Genomic DNA, 22,827 nt, shown 5'->3' on the forward strand with positions numbered 1-22,827 from the left:
TCGCCGCCAGCAAATTTGTTCCTCTGCTAAAACAAAATAGTTACATCTATGGGAATGGACCATAAAATATTGATTATTCATGCTGCCTGTAGACCCTGCAAATAGGATTTTCTTTACATCTTTATAAAATAATGAACAGTATAGGCTTTGTTTTCATTTAACATGAGAATAAAAGACAGATGAATGTGGGAACGAGATTATTAAATGCAAAGAAACAATCAGCGCCTTAATTTTCACACCATTTGCAAATATTTAGCTTAACGTTTCAATCCAGAAATTAGATATTTTATTCAGATCCTGCGTTGGTGAAAAATAGATGAAAACCTGCAATCAAGACATTTCGATATTGAGGATATTGGTTTAATATTTAATGGAATGCCCAGACCTGATAATTAATCCCTGCCGTGGTTAGAACTTTATAAAGTAGAATGTAAAACATTCTCTGAAACGAACACAAAATACAATAAAGGAGTGCAACGTGGGGTAATTCTTAGAATTCTTCATTAGGTTTGCTGTGTATTGAAGTGGGATTTAGTAAAACTCGGAGGACTCCTCCGCTGTATTTGATGCCCCTCCACTAATGGTAATAGTAATAGCATTTTCCCTCTGAATTCATTATGGATAAAACAATAAGTGCGTTTACATGTGCACTCGCACAAAACATCAGGGTAAGGTACATTGTGAAAGGCGCTATATAGGCGCCTGACCCAACACAGACTGACATGTGTAAAATTAACACAAAATGATTTGTTTTTCTTCAGCTGGGGGACACGTCTTCCCCGTGTCCCTCAGCCACAGCACAGTCCCGCACAAGCACACCAAACAAACGCAAACAAAATACTCTTCCTCCACTCCTCCCAGACTGCTTCGTCCTCCTCCTCCCGACTCTGGCGCGCTGAGTAGTGGCTGCAGGCTCCCCTTATAGCCCACCCAGAAGTACTTCAGGTGACAGTTAACCTAAATTAGCCTGCACTTCCGGGTGTGGCTGCGTTATCGCCCACACGGGCTCAGGAAGTCTTGCAGCTCCTCCTGGGATGAGCAAGGGATGAGCTCCGAAGTCCCATGCCTGGTGGCCCCAATGCAACCCAGGGGGGGCTGACACCAAGTGTTCCAGAGGACATAGCGTGGATCCCATGGAACTAGTGTCAAAGGGGCGTCACAGCGGTTAAGGTGGAAACCTGACGTATTAAAAATCGCCATTCACATCTGCGAGTCCGCACAGGATTAGATTAAAACTTCATGTGTCCCCAGGGGGATCATTTAGCCTTTTACAGAAGCTCCTTAAATACATAAATACGGAGTGGTGGCTCTGAGGATAGGGATATGCACTGGCAATCGGAAGGTTGCCGGTTCGAATCCCGTAAATGCCAAAAGGGACTCTGCTCTGTTGGGCCCTTCAGCAAGGCCCTTAACCTGCAATTACTGAGCGCTTTGAGTAGTGAGAAAAGCTCTATATAAATGCAAATAATTATTATTATAAATAGATGACCCTTCACATCGAGAGGAGACAGTTGAGGTGGTTCGAGTATCTCATACCGATGCCTCCTGGTCGGAACCCCGTGGAGCTTTTATGGGCACGGCCAGCTGGCAGCAGACCCGCACTCGGTGTAAGGATTCCGTCTCCCAGATGACCTGGGAATGCCTTAGGATCCTACAGCACGAGTTGGAAAGTGTGGTTCGGGAAAGGGACGTTTGGACCTCACCGCTAAGACTGTTGATCCACAGGTGGAAAATGAATGACTGAATAGATTCATACACTCACACACACTCACACACAATGGTCTGAACACACCAGAATGACTAACACTTCTGACTCGGCAGGCCCGGTGAGGCGCTACAGGGCCTTTGGGTATAAAGGAGCCGCCATCAATGGCTACAAGTCCTCAGTGTTGTCTCCCAGATGTACGTTCAGCTCACCATTAAAGAGGTGGTGATTTCTGATGAATTGTGGTGCAGCTCCCGTATTAAACAGCACAGTGCCCTTCAGAATTGCACACTCATGATCCGTTGGCACCTGCCTAACTCCTTTAAACTGTGCCATCTGCATATATAGTTACCAGGGCCAAGGGGCATGAAGTGGGCACCGAGTGTAGTTTTGGAGCAGTTCACTGAAGTGAGGTTTGGTTGTTTTTTCTTCTTGGCTTCAAATCAGGTGCACTAGCTTTTTATTGGCGTTCCACATTTCCCCAAAAATGTACAGTAAAAGTGGAATCGGCATGAAACATTTTTCACGTTTCCTTCGCATAACTCAGTTTTATATGTAATATTCCTACTTTCCAACAGTGCAGACTTAACCTAACTTTAACATTCCCAGAGCCACCTAATCCAGTTCAGAGTCGTCTATCTTCTTGGCAGCACTGGTTTTGAGGTAGGATTCGGCCCTTGACGTGGTGCCCGGCCATCTCATACCCTCACAACGGGGCCAATTTGAAATCGCCAGTTAACTTTAGTGGCACGTATTGCATGAGGAGTTTCACACAAAACATGCAGACGCCACAACTAAACCCAGGATGGTGAATCCTTGAGGCACCGGAGCTAACCACTGTGCCGCCCAGTACTGTGGTCCTCATTCAGAATATTCTTGTCATGCGGCAGCCTTGCGTTTTTTTTAATTATATTCACAAAAATGCCTATTTCTTTAAGTATCTGATATTGTATGAGTAATCCTTTGCATGTGTTGTCACTTATTTACTATAAACTTTATGTCATTATCTTTATTTATTTATTTTTTTTTGTAAGGGAAAAAAAAAATTGGATAAGTTTTCCTTCTAAGAATGTTAATAACCTTTAACAACGAGCCAAGTCCAGTGTTGCTCGGCTGCAGTCTATTTGCGCTTGGCCGGGGACCCGGGGACTTGGGGACGTATTACCTTCCTCTCAGGATTTCAGCGTTAATCTTTTAACATCCTGATACAGTTTCCTCATTAATCATGATTTAGGCTCTCGGCTCAGCACTGTCATTTTTAAGCCACTTATTTGTATTACCCATGCAAACCTTCAGTTTTTCTCAGCCATGAGAGTAACATTCGGCTCCAGCCTAACAGTTTGTGGAGCAGCAAATAAAAGACAATGTGCGGCCAGGGCAACCATCCGACTTTATCCGTGTCTCTTCTGGGCTTTGTCTTTTTTCTGTATATCGTCTAACTTTCTCTTACTAAATAACATTTTGCTGTTAATCATATTGCATGCAAAGTAACAAATTAATCCCATCCATCTATCTTGGCTTGGAGAGCACTTTAAAAATTAGAACGTGTAACCACATGGCATTGGGTCTAAAATGGGATGCAAACTTGGAATGTGATGCAAGCCCACACTCGTACTCACACTCATTCGTACTCATACTCACACACTCATTCACACTCACACACGATTTAGAGACGTCAATAAATCTGACACACACATTAAAGACTGTCTGTTAACAAGACTCTTACATCGGGATCAAACCAGTGACTACAGTTCACGTAACATGATTATCAGGCTAATTTTGATTTGAAAATGAACATAATGAAAAACTTTTAATAATCATTCGTCTAACGCACACATTGGTCTAGTTTAGAGATGTCAGTTATCCTAACCCATCCATCTGGATAATTCAGTGACTGCAGTTGACCTAACATAATTATTGGGCTGCTGCTTTAGATTGGCAAATTTACATAATTAAGGGGTTGTTATTATAATTAGCCTGACACACACATTGGGCTAATTTAGAGATGTCAGTCAGCCTAAAACCCAAACATTGAGATAGTGCAGTCACTAAAGTTAACCTAATACTCATTGGCCTAAACTTGATTGGCAAATTAACCCAATTTTTTGTTATAGTAATCATTAGCCTGACACACACATCAGGCTAAGTTAGAGACGTCTGTTAACCTGTCCCATACATCAGAATTAAACCAGTGACTGCAGTTAACCTAACATAATTATTGGGCTACTTTTGATTTGCAAATTAACATAGTAAAGAATTTTGATAATAATTAGCCTAATACACATATTGGGCTAGTTTTGGGATAGTTAACCTAACCCAGTCATCTGCATCAAAGTGTGACTTCAGTTGAACTAACATAATTATTGGGATAATTTTGATTTGCAAATTAACACAATAAAAAATGTCTGCTTATGATTAGCCTGACACACACGTTGGGCTAATTTAGAGATGTCAATCAGCCTAAAACCCATTCATTGCGATAATTCAGTCACTACGGTCATCCTAATACTCATTGGGTTAAACTTGATTGTCAAATTAACCCAATTTTTTGTTGCAGTAATTATTAACCTGACACGCACATCGGGCTAACTTAGAGACGTCTGTTAACCTGTCCCATACATCGGGATCAAACCAGTAGCTGCAGTTAACCTAACACAATTATTGGGGTAATTTTGATTTACAAATTAACATAGTAAAGAACTTTTTATAATAATTAACCTAATACACACATTGGGCTAGTTTTGAGGTAGTTAACCTAACCCATCCATCGGGATCAAACTGTGACTTCAGTTGACCTGACATAATTATTGGGCTAGTTTTGATTTGCAGATTAACATAATAAATGATTTGTGCTTCTGATTAGCCTGACACACACATTGGGCTAATTTAGAGATGTCAGTCAGCCTAAAACCCAAACATTGAGATAGTGCAGTCACTACAGTTATCCTAATAATACTCAATGGGTTAAACTTGATTGGCAAAGTAACACAGTTTTTTGTTGCAGTAATTATAAACCAGACACACACATTGGGCTAACTTAGAGACATCTGTTATCCTGTCCCATACATCGGGATCAAACCAGTAGCTGCAGTTAACCTAACATAATTATTGCGCTAATTTTGATTTGCAAATTAACATAGTAAAAAACTTATGATAATAATTAGCCTAATACACACATTGGGCTAGTTTTGGGCTAGTTAACCCTAACCCATCCATCGGGATCAAAGTGTGACTGCAGTTGACCTAACATAATCATTGGGCTAATTTTAATTTGCAGATTTATAATAATACAAAAATGATGATAATAATTCACTTGACACATATATTGGGCTAATTTAGAGATGCCAGTTAACCTAACCTATACAGTACATCGAGATAATTCAGTCACTACAGTTAACCTAGCATATTCATTGGGCTAAACTTGATTGGCAAATTAATGTAACAACAAAATCATGCTAATAATTAGCCTAATACACACATCAGGCTAAATTAGAGCTGTCAGTTACCCTAACCCATACATCAGGATAATTCAATGACTGCAGCTAACCTAATTTTGATTTGCAAATTAACATAGCAAAGAACACTTGATAATAATTAGCCTAAAACACACGTTGGGCTAGTTTTGGGCTAGTTTATCTAACCCATCCATCGGGAACAAACTGTGACTGCAGTTGACCTAACATAATCATTGGGCTAATTTTAATTTGCAGATTTATAATAATACAAAAATGATGATAATAATTCACTTGACACACATATTGGGCTAATTTAGAGATGCCAGTTAACCTAACCTATACAGTACATCGAGATAATTCAGTCACTACAGTTAACCTAGCATATTCATTGGGCTAAACTTGATTAGCAAATTAATGTAACAACAAAATCATGCTAATAATTAGCCTAATACACACATCAGGCTAAATTAGAGCTGTCAGTTACCCTAACCCATACATCAGGATAATTCAATGACTGCAGCTAACCTAATTTTGATTTGCAAATTAACATAGCAAAGAACACTTGATAATAATTAGCCTAAAACACACGTTGGGCTAGTTTTGGGCTAGTTTATCTAACCCATCCATCGGGAACAAACTGTGACTGCAGTTGACCTAACATAATCATTGGGCTAATTTTGATTTGAAAATTTACATAATGAAGGAGTTGTTCTTATAATTAGCCTGACATACACATCTTGCTAATTTAGGGATGTTATTTAGCCTAAACCCATACATCGAGATAATTAAGTCAGTACAGTTAACCTCACATAATTATTGGGCTAATTTTAATTTGCATAGTAACATAATAGAGAAATTTTGGTAATAATCGGCCTCTCACACACACACACGACTAATGTAAAGTTGCCCGACAATTTAACAAACACGTTCAACTAAATTTATTAGACTGAAGTTAACTTAACACATTCGCCAATACAAACATTTTAGATTATGCTAGTGTTCAGCCATGTCCATATCCAGCTAATAGACATTCAACATAAAGAGTTTATTTAGATGTGCCAATTCATGTAAGACAAACTTTGAGCTAATTTAGAGACACCAGTTCACCTAATATGTACATCGGGCTAGCCTAACACACCAACCAGCCAGGCTAATTGAGAGTCGCCAGTTAAAGTATAATGGAAAGAGTTAGAGTTGTTAACATGATAATTTGATTTTCCCAGTTAACACATCCCTGACTAAGCTGGAGTGAACATTTAAGCAAATACCCTATGCAGAAAAAGATGATTAACACAAACGCATCGAGGTAATATGGAGACATCATTTAGCCTGACATACAGGCTGTGCTCAATTATAGCTGCCAATTAGCAAACGTCAGGCTAAGTTGGAGTCGCCAGTTAACCTGACATGCCCATCGGGTTAATTCATTGACTACAGGTGACCCAACACCCACGTTGGGCTACTTTAGATTTGCCAATTAAAACAACATGGGCTGAGCTAACCTAAAGTAGAAAAAAACGATGAACCTTAACACGGACACATCGTGCAGCCGGCGTAGAACAAAACGTGTTGTGGTGCAGAAGTTGATAAAAAAGTTTTTAGCTGCGTGGATACTTTAAAAGCCAGTAATCTGATTTAGTGTTTTAATGCCTTCTTTACGCATCGTTTCAGAAGTTCCCTTCGGCTGTACTCCCTACCAGGAGACGTAGTACATAACCTTATTTCCTCAGGCTTCTTCTCCGCATTGCATACCATGTGCTTCCCCCTTAAAATGCTCAATCAAGCTCCTGTCTGTAATAAAGCAGCGTCGTGAAGTTGGCAGGACGCTCGGTGGATTTTCTTTTTTTTTTTTTGTTTTTTATTGTGCCCGGTACAGTTTGTAATGCGGCAACAGCTGGTGCCAGCTTTGTTAGATCGTTCTACGAATCACCTGAAAGAAAGAAAGAAAGAAAGAAAGAAAGAAAGAAAGAAAGAAAGAAAGAAAGAAAGAAAGAAAGAAAGAAAGAAAGAAAGAAAGAAAGATTGAGTTAGTCGCCTGTGACGGCATTTGTGTCGACTCGGAGGTGCCCATCCACCTGCTCCACATGCAGTAGATGTTTAAGAGAACTTGTAGCTTTTTTATGATAATGAATTGTATCATATTTATATATGCCACGTCTTGATGGGATTATTAATATGCTCAACACAGAATGTGCTAGCAGGAAAGATCCCCAAAGTCCTGTGAGCTTTTACTAGAACTGGGAGCTTATGGTGCCTTCACTTTAGGCATATCTTGTTATTCTGCAGTCTTTTGTTAAAAGCATTTACATTACCCCCCCATTCCCCCAAACACAACAACAACAAACTCCAGGGTCCCCAACTCCGGTCCTGGAGGGCCGCAGTGGCTGCAGGTTTTCATTCTAACCCTTTTCTTAATTAGTGACGTGTTTTTGATGCTAATTAATTTCTTTTGAATTAATTGTATTTGACCTGCTCTTGAAGACTCGGACCCCTTAAGTGTTTCTTTTCCCTTAAACAATAATGAGATACAAAATGAGCCAAAACATGAGCAGCAAACTGTGACCATCATTCAATATCTGAAAATAAAGAAAGGTGAAGGTCTCAGGAATGTTGATCTGCTCAGGTCCACAAAATATTTTACTAGTGCTCTTAGAAAAGAGAAAATCAACAGTTTCAGAAATGTCAGCTGTTGAACAATGAGAGCAGCAATGAGCCATGGAATTAAAGAATGGGATTCATTAACATCAAGAATCAGAGCCTCGTTAAGCAGTTGGTTGGAGTTTGAGGCCCTGACTTAGATGGTCTTCTGTCGGCTCACTCACTTCACATTTCATTTCTGTTTGGATGCCATTTAAGAAAAGCAATGAAGCAGAGGAACAATGAAGAAGTTCATGGTAACAAATCTTAAAAAACAAGTCAATTAAAATGAATTCAAAAGAAGTTAATTAGCAGCAAAAACAGGTCACTAATTAAGGAAAGGGTTAGAATGAAAACCTGCAGTCACTGCGGCCCTCCAGGACCGGAGCTACACTCAGGGTTCTCAAACATGAAAACGGGATTTTAGACATTGTGGTCTAGCGGTGTGTCTTGAACAGAAAGGATTTTTGGAACACCAACCAGGTCGCTCCTTTTATTTGTCAGTAGACGAAGCTTAAAAGAATGAAATATATAAATAAGCAGGTGTGATTTAGCACTATCGCCCAGTTCAGGAGTTTCTCAAAACCAGTCTCTCAAGATTTGGCACTCTGTCTTGCTGTGTCCTGGTAAGACACCTCTTCCTGGGACGCCCGGCTTTTATGGCAGTCGGACTGGAAGGGGTGAGGTTAGGTGTCCTCACTGGGTGGTTCCTCCTTATGGTGAGAGAAGAAGAACAAGAAGATAAAATTAGCGGTAGCTCTCCCTCTTGTCTCGGTGGGTCGTTGCATACCTTTACTGAGCCTGTAAAGGAGTCCTACTCACATGTACGATAACATTTTAGCAGTTTTATTAAAATAAATCTCACATCGACATAAGCATTCAGAGCCTTTACTCAGCACTTTGTTGAAACTCCTTTGGCAGCCATTGCGGTCTGGAGCCCCCTTGGGTCTGACTGGACAAGCTTCACACACCTGGATTTGGGGTTTTTCAGCCATCCTTCTCAGGTAGAACCTCTCAGACTCTGTCAGGTTGGATGGAGACCAGCTGTTTTCGGGTCTCTCCAGAGATGCCCACTTTCTAAGACATTTCTAGGAAATTCACGGAGTTGTCCCTAAGTCAAGGGTCTTTGCTAATGTCCTGTCGGAGGGTGAACCCTCAGCCCAATCTGCTCTTCTGCAGAATCTCATGAAGGATATCTCTGACCAGATCCTGCTGCTGAAGAACAACGCCATGGTGCTTCATCATTGGATTGGTGTTGCACAGGTGATAAGCGTCACCTGGCCTCCTCCAGACGTGACACTGTTTGAGGTTTCTTCAGACCAGAGAATCTTGTATCTCCCAGTCCGAGAGTCCTTTAGGTCCCTTTTTGTGCTTCTACTGGTATGGACTTTTGCTGAGTAGACACATCTGGTTGGTCACTCTGTCATAAAGCCCAGATTGCAGGAGTGTTGCAGGGGTGGATGTCCTTCTGGAAGTTTCTCCCATCTGCACACAACTTCTGCAGAGCTCACCCATAGCGACCTTTAGCTTCTAGGTCACCTCACTTTCCCATGGCTTTTCTCCCACACTGGCTAGGTGGCCAGCTCTAGGAAGAGAAGTGTCATGTCATATCATTTTCTAACCCATTTAAATCTGAGCAGGGTCTCTTTGGTGCTGGAGCTTATCTTAGCACCTCTTGTAATGAAGCTAACCCTCAAGCACTGTGTTGTGTCTCCATATTCCTACATGTGACAGGTGACAGGTGAAGAATCTCATCTGGGGGTTGTACAGGTTACCGTATGATTTTTATATAGCACCTTTCATAATGAAGCTAACGCTCAAGCACTTTACGGGTGTGTTGTGTCTTCATATTTCTACATGTGACACCTGATAGGTGAAGAATCTCATCTGGGGGTTGTACAGGTTATCGTATGATTTTTATATAGCGCCTTTTGTAATAAAGCCGACCCTTAAGCACTTTATGGGTGTGTTGTGTCTCCATATTTCTACATGTGACAGATGATCATCTAGGGGTTGTACACTTCACCGTATGAATTTATGTTGCGTCTTTTGTGGTGACGCTAACCCTCTGGCACTTTACAAGTGTGCTGTGTTGTTTCTTTACTTCTACATGTGACAAGTAACAGGTGAAGTGAGTCCTTCATGGTTGTGCTGGTAACAGTGTGATTTTGTATAGCATCTTTTATAGTGAAGCTTCCCCTCAGGTGCAGTCTATGTTCTTCTATATACAGTATATTGTCACAGGTGGCTGGGGTGGGGTGACCCGGCCGGGAGTCCCCAGAGGATCGGAGGAAGGCATACGCCTCCCCCAGACCATGTGGGGGCAACCACCCTGGTAGCTATGGGGACCACGGGTACAGAGCTTTCAAGCTCAACCCTGTAGGGGCCTGTGGTCTCCTCTAGGGGGCGCCCCAATGCCTATGGAGCCCTGGACCTCAGCAGAAGAAGATTGTCGGGAGGCACCTGGAGCACATCCGGGTGATTATAAAAGGGGCCGCCTCCCTCCGTTCAGGGGCTGGAGTCGGGAGGACAAGTAGACAAGGTCTTGGTGGAGAGGCAAGGAAGCGGCCTGAAGAGAGAGGCATTGTGTTGTTGGCCTGGACTTTTGGGGACTTTGGGGTTGTGTGTGCACTTGTGTAAATATGGAAGATTGTAATAAACGTGTTTAGGGTGCTTTAAACGTGTCCGTCTTTCTGTGTCCAGGCCGAGCTCCACAATATATATATGGTCCGTATCCCACTCAGTGTCACACAGTGAGTAGTAAATGGTGGGGATGGATATTTGACACCTAAACTACCCCTGTTTTCATGTTTCAACAGTAGAAGCACAGGTATGTAAAGTGACTCTTTTAGGGTCACACAGTCAGCCAGCGTCTGGGATTAAAGTTGCAGACAGGTACCTTTCTGTAGTGGTCATAGTCCTATGGTGCTTCACAAAATGACCAATGGCAGATTGGGGGAAAGACTGAACATGTGACCTTATCCATCCAATCATTATCAGAAATTGGGGTCAGAATCCCAGGGCACTGACCTTATGACCGAAATATAGCGCCTTTCGTAAAGGCTTTAGAAGTACACAAAAACTATTTTGTGCTTCTTCAGTCTGAGCTTTGACCAGGTGAATGACTCACATTGGGTGGCCTTTGATGTGCTATATATTGCCTTTCGTGGTGAATGACGTGGAAGTCACTATATACAAGAATACAAAAATAACAAAGTGAGTACAGGCCAGGAAGTATGTCAGTCGGAACAGGAACTGAACTGGCGCCCTTCTGGTTTAATTTAGTCTCTTTCATTTGAATGATTTGAAAGGCACTATATAAAAGGATTTCTACATAAAGAACGCGAATTTCTACAAAGTGAACACCGGCCAGTAAAGAGTGTCAACCTTCTCTTTCAATGACTTAGGGTGGTAATTGAACTGGTGTCCTTGTGGTGTTATATAGAGCCTTTCATGATGAATGGACTTGAAAGGCACTATATAAAGGGATTTCGAGATAAAGAACACGTATTTCCACAAAGTGAGCACTTGCCTGTAAAGTGTGTCAATCATGATGACAGTGAATCAGAGTGGGGGGTGAACTGGTGCCCTTGGGGCTTTATATAGTGCCTTTCACTGTGAATGATTTGAAAGGCACTATATAAAAGGATTTATCCATAAAGAACGCGTATTTCTACAAAGTGAACACAGACCAGTGAAGAATGTCAAGCAGGGTTTAGTGACTTAGGTTGGGAACTGAACTGGCGCCCTTCTGGTTTTATTTGAATGATTTGAAAGGCACTATATAAAAGGATTTATCCATAAAGAACGCATATTTCCACATAGTGAACACTGGCCAGTGAGGGGCAACAGTCATTGTGGCAGTGAATTAAAGCAGGGATTGAACTGGCACCCTTGTAGTAGTGTTACTTTCATTGTGAATGATTTGAAAGGCACTATATAAAAAGGATTTATCTGTAAACACCACAGATTTCTACAAAGTGTGCACAGGTGTGTCAGCGATGGTGCCAGTGAGTTAGAGTGGCGATTGAGCTGGTGCCCTTGTGATATTATATAGCGCCTTTGATAGTGAAGGATACTGAACTCTCAAGCACTTTCTAAGTACGCGGAGTCTATTTTTATGTTGCTGCATTGTGAGCATAGGAAGAGTAACTCGAGCGTGAGAGTTTATATAGCGCCTTTCATGATGATTTGCATCTGAATGATATTTACACACAATAAAGTCCGCCAGTTTCTAATATATTTCTACAGTTTGGCAGGGTTGACCCCTGGAGCTTTACATAGCGGCAGATAATAATAATAACTCTTTACATTTATATAGCGCTTTTCTCACTACTCAAAGCGCTGCTCCACACAGGGAGGACCCAGGAAGCGAACCCACAATCTCCTTATTGCAAAGCAGCAGCACTACCACTGCGCCATAACATTCTCAAACAAGCTTAATCCGATTCATGGGCGCGGGGGGAGCCCACCACAGCAGTGCCCACTTGCACTCCTGTTCACACAGCACATGCACTGCAGTTGTGTCAGTCTGGGTGGGTGAGGGGAGTCAATCCCTAAGGCCCACCATTCTCGATTCAGCACCACGGCTGCCCATATGTTGGCAGAAGACAATTTTATTACCTTGAAGGGTGGGAAAAAAAATGGGGGGGGGGGGGGGGGCTGCACGTAAGGAAAACAAAGACAATCGGAGCTTTCTTTATGAGCAGCTGCATGCCAGGGTCTTGCCGGGAGTCAGCGCTGACTTTGTTGTGACTGCGCGGGGCTGTGGATTCGTTTTCACAGATGGCAGCGTGGACGAGCGGGTAATTGGAAAGGAAGTTGGGTACGTGAGCTCCTTGACAGGGACGGCTTATTAGCTTGCTTTCCTGAGCAATTGACACTTGAACCGACTGAACAAACACGACCCGCCCTGAATAGAAGCCTCATTTGTATCCAAATTGCATCGGCGCTCCTGAGGAAATTCACCATCTGAAGTTGTCTTGTAAAGTAACCCTTTGTGAAAACAACTGGAGGAAATCATACATGCGCCTTTCTCCTGCCTCGACACCCCACGTATGCTTTTCATCTCCTCAGGTCACCGTGAGCCCCCCGGTCCCGTGACCCGTGGCCACCATGCAAATTACTTGAGCTTACCATGGCGAGATTTACAAATGCGCTCGCTGTATGATGATGTGAACGCGGCGCTGCAGATGCTTTCTCTCGCTGTTTCGACATACGATTTATTTTCAACACTGAGGTCGCTTTGGATGTGTACTTTGGTCATCCTGCTGAGGAAAGGAGTTTTATTACTTTAGAAAATAATTCCTACGACCTTCAGGACACGGCAAGAAACAAGTCGGTCTGAGCATTTCTTAAACCCGTCGTTCTGCTGCAGTCACAATGGAAAACCTGAACCAACGCCAGCCCCGTGCCAGTTCACCGCAGGCTCACAGTGCCGTACACTGTCCATCAGCCACATCTTTGAGACATACAAGGGGTGAGAATCAGGAGCCAACCTGGCCCAGAATGCCAGTCCGTCACAGGTGACACTCACAAGCTCTGGACCACCACCAGGGTTCTCAAGTACTTTACATGAACACACATATCATAGAAATGTGTGGGACAATCAAAGTATCCAGAGGGGACCTACATGGACATGGAGTCAGCACTGGGGACATAGTAGAAGCCAAGGTTGGGCCAGAATGCCAGTCATTCACTGGTCACAATCACACATTCTGGGCCACAAGCAGAGTTCTCAAGTACTTTACATGAACACACACCTACTGGAAATGTGTGAGGACATCAAAGTATCCAGAGGGGACCTACAAGAATATAGAGTCAGCACTGGGGACATAGTAGAAGCCAAAGTTGGGCCAGAATGCCAGTCCATCACAGGTCACAATCAGACATTCTGGGCCACCACCAGAGTTCTCGAGTACTTTACATGAACACACACCTACTGGAAATGTGTGAGGACATCAAAGTATCCAGAGGGGACCTACAGGGAAATGGAGTCAGCACTGGGGACATAGTAGAAGCCAAAGTTGGCCCAGAATTCCAGTCCATCACTCGTCATATTCACAAGTTCTGGGCCACCACCAGAGTTTTCAAGTTCCTCACATGAACACACACTTCTTAGAAATGTACAAGGAAATCAAAGTATTATGAAGAAACCCAAATGGACATGGAGTTGGCAGCAGAAGCCAAAGTTGGGCCAGAATGCCAGTCCATCACAGGTCACACTCACACACTCCGGGCCACCGCCAGGGTTTTCAAGTAGTTTACATGAACACACATCGTAGAAATGTGTGGGAAAGTCAAAGTATCCAGAGGGGACCTACATGGACATGGAGTCAGCATTCGGGACATAGTAGAAACCAAAGTTGGGCCAGAATGCCAGTCCATCACAGGTCACAATCACACATTCTGGGCCACCACCAGAGTTCTCAAGTACTTTAAATGAACACACACCTACTGGAAATGTGTGAGGACATCAAAGTATCCAGAGGGGACCTACAGGGAAATGGAGTCAGCACTGGGAACATAGCAGAAGCCAAAGTTGACTCAGAATTCCAGTCCATCACTCGTCATATTCACAAGTTCTGGGCCACCACCAGAGTTTTCAAGTCATTTACATGAACACACACTTCTTAGAAACGTACGAGGAAATCAAAGTATTCAGAAGAAACCCACATAGACATAGAGTTGGCATCAGGGACACAGCAGAAGCCAAAGTTGGGCCTAGAATGCCATTCCATCACTGGTCACAATCACACGTTCTGGGCCATAAGCAGAGTTCTCAAATCCTGTTTGTGAACACACACCTATTGGAAATGTGTGAGAAAGTCAAAGAGTCCAGAGGGGACCTACAGGAATATAGAGTCAACATTGGGGACATAGTAGTAGCCAAAATTGGCCCAGAATGCCAGTCCATCACAGGTTACACTCACAAGCTCAGGGCCACCACCAGAGTTCTCAAGTCCTTTACTTGAACAAACACCTATTGGAAATCATTTGGAAAAATCAAAGTATCCAGAGGGGACCTACAGGGACATGGAGTCACTATTAGGGAAGTAGCAGAAGCCAAAGCTGGCCAGTATTATTTTTTAGCCAGGGTTCATCACCTACCTGGGGTTCAATTGTGATGTTTGCGTCTATTTTGTTATGTCTTTTGTTTCCATTAATGTTGTTGGTCAGTTACTTTCTATGTATCTTCTTTTATGTTCTGTGTGTTTCATGGGGGTCCCTCAAGAGGTGAGGTGTGAGACTTGCCCGGACACCATCAGACATCTTTATAAAAGACATGTTTATTTTCTTCTTTACCAACACACAACTCAGTCCTTCACAGCACACTGTGCTCCTTGCACCAATCGCCGTTATACTGGAACTTTCTCTCCTCGTCCCTGGGCCGCCTTTCCTCTCTCCACGGGAGCTTCGTCCAGCTCCCACTCCTGACTCCAGCTCCCCGATTGGAGGGAGGCGGCCCCTTTTATTCTCACCCGGATGAGCTCCAGGTGTTCTGCCTGACGTCACTTCCTGGTGTGGCGGAAGCGTCAGGAGAGCACTCGGAAGCACTCCGGGTGTCCCTGGAAGGATCAACGTCCATCGTTGTGGCAGAAGTAAATGTCTCCCGGGCTCCACGAGGCCTCGGGGCGCCCACTGGCGGTGGGCACGGGCCCCAACGGTCTTGAGCCTCCCTGCTCCCCTTCCGTGGCCCTCTTCTGGTCCAGGGCAGTTGCCCCCTCGTGGCCTGGAGGACAAATGCGCCACCTCTCTGTCCTTTCAGGCGTCCCAGCTGGGTCTGACCTCCAGCCTCCTGCGACAGAGGTCACCTGCTCATCACAGCAAGGGATTGCCCTTCCACAATTATTAGAATCACACACATCTTAGAGATGTGAGAATAGATCAAAATATCCAGAGGGGACCTGCAGGGACCATCAGGGACTTAACAGAAATGAAAGCTGGCCAGGATGCCAGTCCATTACAGGGTTACACTGATACTCCATGGACCATTTTAAAGTTTATAGGTACTCTACATGAACATACACGTCTTAGAGATGTGAGATGAAATCAGAAGTATCTAGAGGGGACCTAAAGGGACATGGAGTCAGCATCAGGTGCATAGTAGGAGCAACAGCTGGCCAGAATGCCAGTCTATCACGGGTCTCATTTACACGCTGTGGGCCCCCACAGAGTGTTCATGTACTCTACATGAACATACACGTCTTAAAGATGTGAGAGGAAATCAAAGTATCCTAGGGGACCAACAGGGCCACAGAGTGACCATCAAGGGCATAGCCAGAGCCACAGCTGAGAGGAGTGCCAGTCTATCTTAGGTGCCAATAACACACTGTGAGCCACCAGAGTTTTCAGGTACAATATATGAACATTCATATCTTAGAGATGTGAGAGGAAATCCAAGTATCCAGAGGGGACCACCAGGGCCACGGAGTGACCATCAAGGGCGTAGCCGGAGCCACAGCTGATCAGAGTACCAGTCTATCTTAGGTGACATTTACCCACTGTGAGCCACCAGAGTTTTCAGGTGCTGTACATTAACATGCACGTCTTAAAGATGTGAGAGGAAATTAAAGTATCCAAAGGGCACCAACAGGGGAATAGCAGGGGTACCAGCTGGCCAGAATGCCCGCCTATCACAGTATGCCAGTTAGCCACGTCTTTGAGATATCTTCATGTGTCTGAAAGAAAACCACACAACAGCAGCAACTGGTTTTTGATTAAGCAAGTGGTCATAATGAAAAAAATGGGGCCCCCCGCTTGAGATCGGAGTTAGACCCCCCAGCCCCGACTCATCGTCTGGAGTCGTTTATATTTTCTTGATTTCTGTTTTTTTTTTAAGGAATATAAATATTGGGAAACTCTCGTTGGGATTCTTACTATAACTGGTTGGCTCGTTGTTTGTTAATTATTGGTTTAACGTTTCTTTATTACAAAATGTTTTGTTTGATTTCATAAGCAACACAAAGTTGAACTGGCACCCTTGTAGTAGTATACTGTATAGTGCCTTTCATTGTGAATGATTTGAAAGGCACTATATAAAAAGGATTTATCAATAAACACCACAGATTTCTAGAAAGTGTACACAGGTGTGTCAGCGATGGTGCCAGTGAGTTAGAGTGGCGATTGAGCTGGTGCCCTTGTGATATTATATAGCGCCTTTGATAGTGAAGGATACTGAACTCTCAAGCACTTTCTAAGTACGCGGAGTCTATTTTTATGTTGCTGCATTGTGAGCATAGGAAGAGTAACTCGAGCGTGAGGGTTTATATAGTGCCTTTCATGACGATTTGCATCTGAATGAGATTTACACACAATAAAGTCCGCCAATTTCTAATATATTTCTACAATTTGGCAGGGTTGATCCTCGGAGCTTTACATTAGTTTAAAGTTTATTTTCTTGTTTCAGTTTTCGGGCTTTTCCCTGCATGGGACGAATGGTAACAAGACTTATGGGGTAAAGCGGGAGTCCATGTGTGCCGACAATGAAAGCCCACATTATCCTTCAGACATAAACGTCCCGCTGCTGAGCGCGGACTTTCCAAACCAAACGAGACAAAACAAAAAAGAAACTGGGATGTGACTCCCGTCACCTAAAGAAAGGCGGCCGGTCACAGTAATGATATTATGTTCCTAGTTGAAAAGGGCAATTGTCAGACTGACTTTGCACTTGCTGATAGCTCACTAAAAACATTTCCCCAATCTCATTAAATTATTGCAGTCATTTTGAATTTTTATGGCCGTACAGGCTACCGTGTCCCATTTCTTTTCATTTCATTCATTTTCCTTGTATCGATGATTAATGGCCAATGTCGAACGTTAGAGTGAGCAGGCATCAGCAAATGCAAGATCATAATTAGTTTAGCTGACGAGGGCCTCCGATAGCACTTGCATCTGGATGGAAAAATGACCCTATAGGGAACTGGCTGCTCACCAGAACTTTTTAGTGATACATTGTGAAACACCCGATGAATCAAGCGCCCTTTCATTGCCAAGAAAGTGCTCCGGCCTCAAAGCCAAAATTATGTCTGCAGAAAGCTTTCCATTCTAAAGGCATCAGAGCACAATTATAACCATTGTATTTTTCTGGCACCGTAGCCGAGCTCCTACACAACTCTGAAGTTAAAATAAATTAGCTGAATTGTATAAAAGCCTAAAACACATCATTCATAACGCGGATCGTTTAAATATAACCGTCAGCACGTCCGTCGCGCTTATGGCCGGTATACGGTGCAGATCGTATCAAAGTGGATTTTGTTCCCAGTCTTCCAATAGAATTTGGAAAGGAGCTGAACGTCTGAATAAATGGAGGCATTCATTGTAAAGTTTCTGTGCTTGGTCCGTCGACATCAACGTTCAACTGTATGGACGGCCGTGTGTGTCCATAGGGGCTGTGTTGACGTACTGTATATACAGTTGAGGCTAACAAAGCAGACGTGTCCAGTTTATTGTCATGCGTCTGCAGTAACAATCAGATTCCTACTCGCATATCTCCTCAGGACACTTGATAAGCATACAATACAAAAAAAAAGGAAATAACTCAAAAGTATGTATCGCAATGCCACACTTACGCATAATTACAGCGCCTTCGGACCCCTTCGCTTCTTTCACAGTTTGTTACGTCGCAGCCTTGTGCTAAAATCGTTTAAATTTGTTTCTTCCCTCTCGTCAAGCAACCCTCAAAACTCCAGAACGACAAAGCGAAAACGGGACTTTCGTGAATGTTCGCAAATTGATGAAAAAGAGTAAAAGATAGAAATACAAAGTAACCGCTCTGTAACTTAAAATGAAAGCAGGAAACTGATTTGGAGTCGCAGTCGCCCGGAGTGTTTCTGTGGTTCCTCCCCTTGGCTGGGGGTTCGAACTCCTGTTTCCGGTTGTCTTCCTTTATTTTTGCTGTCGTTTTATTGTGTTTATGTTTTGTGACCACTAGAGGACACCACAGCACCCCAAACACAACTGCAACAGACACAAGTCCTGGGTTCAAAGGCAAGGCTTATTACATTAATGATCTCCTTTTATAATACTCTACTATGGCTGTCTATTTGTCTGTCCGGGATTTTAAATTACTTGTGGCTCGCACTTGACCAGAAATTTGGTACACATGTATACTACGTGACGTCTGCTATCCGCTTTCGGGGTGATGATTTTTATCCCCCTTTTTATTTTTATTTAATTTTATTGTATAATCAACTCTCGGCAGCGGCCAGCAGGGTGGCATGCATACAAGCGCCGTTCTCATTCCCTACCACCTTCGCCGTCACTTCCCCTTCTTTATCATATCTTAAATCAGCGTTTCTCAACCTTTACGTATTTGCGACCTGAGTTTTCAAACAGTTTTAATCGCGCTCCAGTTTTGAAACCCTAATAAAATGTATTCCTATATTTTTTTGCTGCTGATACACCGCTACAAGTTTAAAATTTTCCTACGAATAGTGAAATTATGCCACATATGGCAACATTCGCGCCCCCTTTTTTGTTACTTGGGGCGCGCCCCACAGTTTGAGAACTGCTGTCTTAAATCATTCTTGAGGCAGATTGAGGAGTTACGTGCCAGCTTAAGTGAAAAATTAAGAGAAACGTACTAAGTAATTGCAACACAAACACTGACTTAATCAGTTTTAACGCGAAAAGATGCCGATGGAAGAAGAGAAGAAGTGGGCCGCTATGGTGGAGAAGCAACAAGCTCATCAACCTCTGAGCAAACGAATGATAAACGTACAGAGAAAGAAAGAGGGTGAAAACTACAAGTCAAGTGTATTCACTGCACGTCATCGTTATAGCAGTGCGCCGTTACCGGTAATAGTAATAATACTTGACGCAGGCTTCTTTCTCCATAATCACAAACCAATACACTTCTCTTTTTCTGATGGGAATTGTAGTCCCCCACGTCAACACTGGCTTTCCGGTTGTCCCCCCTCCTGATATAACCTCTATTCCTGATGTGACATATAGCCGATATTTTAGGCCGAACCAACAACAAAACACACAAAAAGTTTTGTGAGAATCAGTTTCACCGTTGTTGTGGTATTAGTGAACAGACAGACATCTAAACGGCTTACGATTTTATTTATGTAGATTGGAGTTCGCCTCTAGAGGCCGCCGCTGACACATGTGGGTATCTGATTGAAATGGAGGTGCTGGGCATACAGTCGATTCTGGTTTTCCACGGTGGGCTACGTTCCTGAAAACCCCTGCGCGTACTGAAGCATCAAACTTATGAGAAAAGTGAGGTTAGGTTCTGGCGGGACACCAACTCAGTGGGGGAGATGAGGTTGGGTGGACACAAACGGCCCACCAACTTCACCCCTCGAGCCTCAGTATTGACCCTTCTACGGGTTCACCCTGTTGCGTGATTTACTTTATTTGAATTTACGTCAAGTCTGATCATCTCGTAGACTCGTCAACAGAACACAGCTGGGCCAATCGGAGGACCTCACTAAACTATCCAACTGGTGGTAGCGACGGGCCGGTGTGCACAATAAAATATCCAGTCATTTATGACAGGCACTGCAAACCCTGAGGCTGTGGCTTCAAATCCCACTACTGACACCACTGTGTCACTTGACCTACCTGTGCTCCAAGTGTCAGTCAGGCAGTCATTATCCAACCTGCTATATCCAAATTACAGGGTCACAGGAGTCTGCTGGAACCAATCCCAGCCAGGCACAAGGCGCAAGGCAGGAACAAATCTCCAGGCAGGGCGCCAGCTCCAAGTGGAAAACCAAAAAAAAGAAACGTAACCAACTGTATCGAGTCGCCTTGGATAAAGGCGTCAGCCAAATACAGTCAACCCTCGATATACGACCGGCCTGACATGATAACAACTTGGTTTACGAGCAAAATCTTTGTTTTGAATTACGACCAACGTCTTGAGATACAACCCGAATGCGGTCACGTGTATCCACTTGTGCGATTGTAATAGCCGAGAGCGTTCATAAGCGTCAGTCGGAGCCCAGATACGTGTGTTTGTGGATGTAATTTCGGTCACTGCAAGTGATTTATATAATTTATTTCGATAATTGCTATCAAAATGGCCCCAAAAAAGTTAGAAAAGAAGCTAAGGAAGGAAGAGAAGGTAACGAAAGTAAAGAAAGCGATCACAATCGAAACAAAGAAGGAAATTGTGCGGAAATATGAGAGTGGCGTTCGTGTGACCGATCTCGCTAATATGTACAGCATGTCGAAATTCACCATCTCGACAATTTTACAAAGAAAAGATTTGTCTGAAAAAATGGACAGAGCTACAAACATTTGTAGAGAAGACCCACCCAGACAGAGAAAAAGCTAATCGCTGCATTAACCTGCTTAATGACAATGTCATGTCATACTACAGAACTGTGTTGAAGAAAAGACAGAAACAGACCACCTTAGACCAGTTTTTATTACCGGAAAGGTTGAGACCTAATGAGCCAGAAGCAGGTCCTAGTGGGCTACAGCCTCTCTCAAGGAGAGAAAGGACACCAGAGAGACAGAGTCCTGATGTTCTTATGCAAGGGGGCTTTCCTTCCAAACAATAACCACCTTCCATTTCATTCTCTTCCTCCTCCTCCCTTCCTGCAAGCCAAAGATGTCAATTTATATGGTGAGTACAGTATGAAATTGTTGTTTCTGGTAGGCTAGATAGATAGATAGATAGATAGATAGATAGATAGATAGATAGATAGATAGATAGATAGATAGATAGATAGATAGATAGATAGATAGATAGATAGATATGAAAGGAACTATATAATAGATAGATAGATAGATAGATAGATAGATAGATAGATAGATAGATAGATAGATAGATAGATAGATAGATAGATAGATAGATAGATAGATAGATAGATAGATATGAAAGGAACTATATAATAGATAGATAGATAGATAGATAGATAGATAGATAGATAGATAGATAGATAGATAGATAGATAGATAGATAGATAGATAGATATGAATGGTGAAAGGCACTATATGATAGATAGATAGATAGATAGATAGATAGATAGATAGATAGATAGATAGATAGATAGATAGATAGATAGATAGATAGATAGATAGATAGATTCTTTATTAATCCCCAAGAGGAAATTCACATACTAGGCACTTTTTATAACTTTTTGGTTAGTACATTAGAAACGTTATTGGTGTTTTTGGTAAATTATGCACATTATACAACCCTTGTTTATTATAAAAAGGTTAAGTAAGTGTTGCTGTGGGAAGTTCGGAATGCATTATGGGTATTTCCATTATTTCTTATGGGAAAAATAGTCTTGACCTACAACCAACTTGAGTTACAAGCAGCCCTCACAAACGACTTGATGTTCGTAAGTCAAGGGTCCACTGTAAATAAATGTAGTAGCGATGAGTGGTTTGTACAAAGAGCAGTGGGTGCTTGTGACCCTCACTTTCTGGAAATTTCCCAATCGTGAGGTACAACTGCAAGCAGCGGTCTTAATCACAAATGGGGTTCAACGGTTGACCCACCCACCTCTTGATCCGTTCGGTGTAGCGCGTGCGCAGCCTCGGACACTTTATTCCTCAATCTCACGTTGCGCCGCTGTGCGAGGAATTTTTTGTCCGCCGAGCATGGCCGCAAGTTAGGCTTGAGTAGACCACTTTTGTAATGGAGGATAAACGAATCTGGGGGATCGGAAACCATGGGTAGCGGGGATTCACGGTTCTGTAATGAAACAGATGACACTTAGTTGCTGATGAATACGTTTTTCAAAATGCCTAATTTTTTTTGGAATCATCCTGTGTTTTACATGTTATTTGTCTTGTGTTATTGTATTATTTTCTGTATTGTATTTGTAGGTTTATGTTTCTCTCTGTTGTATTATCATATTTGTAAAGGTGTACAATGCTGTCACAGCCTGTGCAATTATTGAGTAAATGTAACTGAAATTAAAATAATATGCGACAGATTTATCGTTCTGCCTAATGATGCCTCTGCAGATGTTAACAAACTGCGGGTGAATCAATTCCTGCCTCCACATGGTGCTGTGTCGCTGGCTCCATTAATCAGTTTAAGGTTAATTGTAATGA

The 22,827-nt window shown here is 42.9% G+C and overlaps 1 protein-coding gene across 3 annotated transcripts in view; it reads left to right on the plus strand.

Annotated features, from left to right (window-relative positions):
- trps1 (trichorhinophalangeal syndrome I) overlaps positions 1-22,827 on the plus strand; it is a 268,364-nt gene that overhangs the window by 236,237 nt on the left and 9,300 nt on the right. The window lies entirely within an intron of this gene.

This window comes from Erpetoichthys calabaricus, chromosome 13 (genome assembly GCF_900747795.2).
Source record: "Erpetoichthys calabaricus chromosome 13, fErpCal1.3, whole genome shotgun sequence".
In the NCBI taxonomy this organism is placed as follows: domain Eukaryota; kingdom Metazoa; phylum Chordata; class Cladistia; order Polypteriformes; family Polypteridae; genus Erpetoichthys; species Erpetoichthys calabaricus.